The 4,858-nt window shown below is 38.2% G+C and overlaps 1 pseudogene; it reads right to left on the bottom strand.

Moving 5' to 3' along the window:
* Positions 1-8: 8 nt before the first annotated feature.
* On the bottom strand, positions 9-2,748 carry LOC106321428 (annotated as a pseudogene).
* Positions 2,749-4,858: the final 2,110 nt, after the last annotated feature.

The raw sequence follows: 4,858 nt of genomic DNA, 5'->3' as shown, positions 1-4,858 counted from the left end.
TCAAAGACGTTTGGATCTGCTAGAGAAGCAGCCTCACCCTCATTCCATAGCGCCCACACCTGTAAACAGACCAAACTTACGGGTAAAGTTTAAAAGCTATAAAAGCTACTAAACACTAATTATTAGCACACACTTACATAAGATAAAAGATTTGGATGATTCTCTTCCTTGTGAGAGTTTTTTCTTCCACTTATGATCTCTAAAAGTATAACCCCTAAGCTGAAAACGTCTGATTTTTCTGAAAATAAACCTTCCATTGCATATTCCGGTGACATGTAGCCGCTGCAATAACATAAAAAAAATCATTCATATAGGCTATGATAAAACTGGTTTTCAAAATATTTGTGTTACTATTTTTTGGGAATGGATACTTACTAAGTTCCTACAACCCTTCTTGTGTTAGCTTCATCTTCATTCGCTCGGAAAACTCTTGCAAGCCCGAAATCAGATATTTTAGGATTCAGGTTGTCATCTAACAAAATGTTGCTGGCTTTTAGATCTCTGTGTATGATCCTTAGTCTTGAATCTCTGTGAAGGTACAAAAGACCTCTGCATATTCCTTCCATTATGTTGAACCGAGTCTTCCAATCAAGAATCTTTTGCTTCAAAGGGTCTGAAGAAATAGCTTACAAAATCATTAGCTTTCCTAAGTAAGAACAGATTTATGAAACAGAGGAGATCATTTTACCAAATAGATATGCATCCAAGCTTTTCTTTGGCATATATTCATAGACTAGCAACCTTTCTTCACCTTCAATGCAACAGCCGAGTAACTTCACCAGATTCCTATGTTGCAACTTCGAAATGACAACCACTTCGTTCATAAGCTCCTCAAGTCCTTGTCCTGATGCCCTTGAGAGCCTCTTCACCGCAATTTCTTGCCCTTCAGGTAACTTTCCCTGAAGAAAAGATTAATATGAGATTTTTGTATACAAATCTCTTTTCAAAAAGTGTTCTGTTTAGTGTATTTACCTTGTAAACAGGACCAAATCCGCCTTGTCCGAGCTTGCTTCTGAGAGAGAAGTCATCAGTTGCTGTAGCTAACACTTGAAACTCAAAGAGCGGAAGCTCCTCTAGCTTAACTTGGTTAGAAGCAGGCTCATCACCACTATTAACTTCTTCCATTCTCTTTAACAATTGCTCTACGCTTCTATCTTTCTTTGGTTCTCCTAAGGAAATGATTGAAGATGCAAACAAACTATTATAAAAGGAACAATCTCAAGCAAGAGTAAAGAAAACTCTAACCTGGACGCTTATTGAGTTTCAGGCATGCTAAAAGAACACAAACCGCAGAAACAAACACAACGCCTAGCACAAGTGCTGTGATCATTATTGCTCTCTTGCTATGTGCTTCTACAAGATTTTGGTGATATGTCATTAGTAAATGAATAATAACAAAGGTGAGATTAGTAGAGTTTTTTTTTTTACTCACTGAGTTCAGAATGCGAGAGTCGAATATAAAGATCAATGCCACTTCCCAAGAATGATTGCATATCAACCAAGCTACCGCTCCAAAGCATGCATCCAATGCCTTGATCATATGCATAAGCTGTGCAAGAACAGTTATCTAAACAAACCTTAGGACAAGCTTGGGCATTAGCTAAAGACGGTTGCACATTCACTGGTACTTTCATCTTCTGCACTTTCAAAAACCAATCTTCTTTTCCTCCGTTACTAGTTCCATTCCTGAGTCTCTCGCACCGTAGTGGAGCTCTTCTCACACATCCACTAATCCAGTTTCCTACACTCCACTCAGTGTTATTCCTAGGCACAAACCCTTTTATGCATTTACACTGTGGGTCTTCCCGGTAATTGCAGCTCCCATATGGACCACATCTATTGTATTCATCACAATCTGTAGATGGGAACCTGACACCAACTCTCCAATCTTTCATAGAAGTACTCCAGTCTCTCTGGTATATAGCTCCATTAGGATCCAAGTTGAAGTGATACATGAAAGAGTCATTAGCAAAGGTCAGTGAAACCGTGCCTTGGTTATCATTGTTGAGGTTAAACCCATCAATGTTCAGAAGGGAATCCATATCCGGTAAACCGATGAAAACCTGGCCGTTCCAGGGACCGCTACGCCACTGTGTAGCACTGTTCTTCCTGATTAGAAGCTCAGGAAACGGGAAAGCGACAAGAGTAACTGTGTAGTTCCCTGTTGAAGGATCTGTGTAGCTTCTCCAAGAAGTAAGACCGATGTTTTCTCCGGTTTTACTGTTGATCAAGAGACTCATTCTTGGCAACATAGAACTATAGGGATGCTTGAAACTCTCCCATATAATCTCACCGTTGTTTCTGTTGTCTTGTAACCTAAGATTCCCATTTTCCATTAGCTGAATCCAAGTATCATTTGGAGCTACTGGTACGGTGACGTTGGTCGACCATAGAAGGCTGTTTCGACCATCCGTGACCACGAGGTTTCCGTTGTCAGAGATGGAAACAACACCGGAAATGTCGTTGATGGGAGCGTCCCTGTTGGCGACCCAAACCACAGTTTGAACTGGAATCTTGTCGTACCAAATCCCAGCATAACGTAACCGACCAGTTGAGTTTACAGGAGTGAAGAAACCAAACCTGAACACACCACTTTTGGAGAGAAGTGTCTTTGATCGGAGTTGAGAACGTGATTCTGTCTTCGCCGAAACATAGTCTCAGAGAGAAGCAAGAGAATGCTGCAAGTAGAATAAGAACAACAAAACAAGGACGTGAGTTCAGTAGAACCACCATAGCTACTAAGTGAAAAAGAAAGGTTCCAGTTTTGCTTTGTTGTTTCTCTTTGGAAGATATCGTGTACGAGAGGCAAGTTAATATAGTGGTGGTCTTTGTCTCTATAAGAAGACTTTCTTTCAAAGAAGATTGTTTCTGTCGTAGAGTGACATTTGGGCAGTGACTTCAACATCGTAAGTCTAGCGATTTTGTCGGTTATTGAGTGGTAAAATGACATAAATTACCATCGCTCTCAGCTTGATATTGTTCTGTGTCTTTCTGTAAAGTCACATGCAAACTACTGTAGTAATATGTTTAATTTTTTCACATTTAAGTTAAAATGGCAGAACTCTGTCAAGTTGCAATGGCGACGTACATACAAACTGTATCATTGCCCCAAGTTCACCATTACGTTACCATGTGTCAACAAGATAGAAAAAACTCGCAAATGAAGACATCAAATACTTTGTATGGTCTAAAGATCAGACTCTTTTACTACTTATAAGGAAATAAAAGCATTGCAACCACATCCGATATTTTCAGACAACTATTTTTTTTGCTATAAGTATGCAATCAGTGGTAAATAGAACCTTGAATATGCCTTGAAAGACTAGCAATAAAATCACATAGACCAATGACACTGAAGCAGGCAACGTTATTGGAGCTCTTCACACAGTTAACAATAAAAATTTTGAAAAGGAAAAAGAAGAAGAAGGAAAGGAAGATAAGGAGAATCATTTCAAGAAAAAATCTACTGTGGCTTCTCAAGAGTCAAGAACATGTTTCGGTTCCATTCCCATCAAGGTTAGTTAATTCATCTAAGAGTAGGTCAAGTTTCAGCACTACAATTTATTGTAACTACCAACACAGCTCAGTTTCACATTAGGTGTTTTTAACTGAGTTAAATTGTACAAAGTCTGTACTAGATGAATCTGAACATAACTTCTCTAACAATAAAAAAAACTAGAAAAAGTAGGAAGAAGACAAAGCCTACTGTGTCATCTGAAGAGTCAGGAACATATTTCGGTTTTGTTTTTCTCTCTTTCCATCAGGTTCAGTTTCTCCATCAAGGTTACTTAATTCATTTAAGAGTAGGTCAAGTTTCAGTACTAGAATTTATTGTAACTAACACACCTCAGTTTGACATTAGGTTTTTTAACTGAGGTAACAATACCAAGTCTGTACTAGATGAATCCGAACACAACTTCCCTGATTCTTTAATCAAACAATTAACGATCGTGGCAGCCACTGATAACTTCTCTTCCCATTACAAGCTTGGAGCTGGTGTGGTTTCGGACCTGTTTATTGTTAAACAGAGCAAACAGAACATGACTCAAAACAACACAGCTTTGGCGCAGGATCAGAAAGGTAAAGCGAAGATGGGCCAAGGCGAGACAAAGACCAGTCAGACAAAGAATAGTCCATCTTCGGTGGTCTTACCCGCGCAACGGCTAGTTTCAAAAGCTGAAGATAAAAACAAAAGAGTAGAAGTACGCATGACGCAAGCGAGCAGAGAGATTAATGGCTTAAGGTTGTACAACCAATTTACAGCCCTCGATTCTCTTAATGATCATGATTGAGCCATCTGTCTAGTGAGCTAGGGTTTTCACGAATTATTTACCCCTAGAGACACTTTCTCACATATAAATTACACTACAAACACTTAACACTTGAGACACACTTTCCCTTGTAGAAATGATTCTTATGACCCTAAAGTAAAAAAAATAGAACTGAATTTTCCTACACTCATCACACGAATCTCTCTCCTCTTTTTATTTCATTTTATGTTATTTTAATTTTCTACTTTATGTTTTCATTTACTTTTATCTCAAATTCTAAAATATATTAAACAAACATAATTATCATAATAAATTATATATAAAATTCTCTATCTTTTAAGATCCATTTTCATATATATATTAACATGTAAACAAAATTAAATATGGACGTGGACACTAAAGCGTGGATAATAGAATTTTAGATTAGATGTGGACATGGACATCTTAAAACAGAGGTCGTTGGTTGATACCTTTAAAAGCATGTTCTTCGCCATAGTCTTCGGAAAGGAGAAACCCACATAACCATGTTTCCACCGTTACTCCCACCATCACCACCACGATCGAGTTTTGGTTCTAACTCACAAAAG

This window comes from Brassica oleracea, unplaced genomic scaffold (assembly GCF_000695525.1).
Source record: "Brassica oleracea var. oleracea cultivar TO1000 unplaced genomic scaffold, BOL UnpScaffold01628, whole genome shotgun sequence".
NCBI lineage: Eukaryota > Viridiplantae > Streptophyta > Magnoliopsida > Brassicales > Brassicaceae > Brassica > Brassica oleracea.
This window is presented reverse-complemented; position numbering and strand designations above follow the sequence as displayed.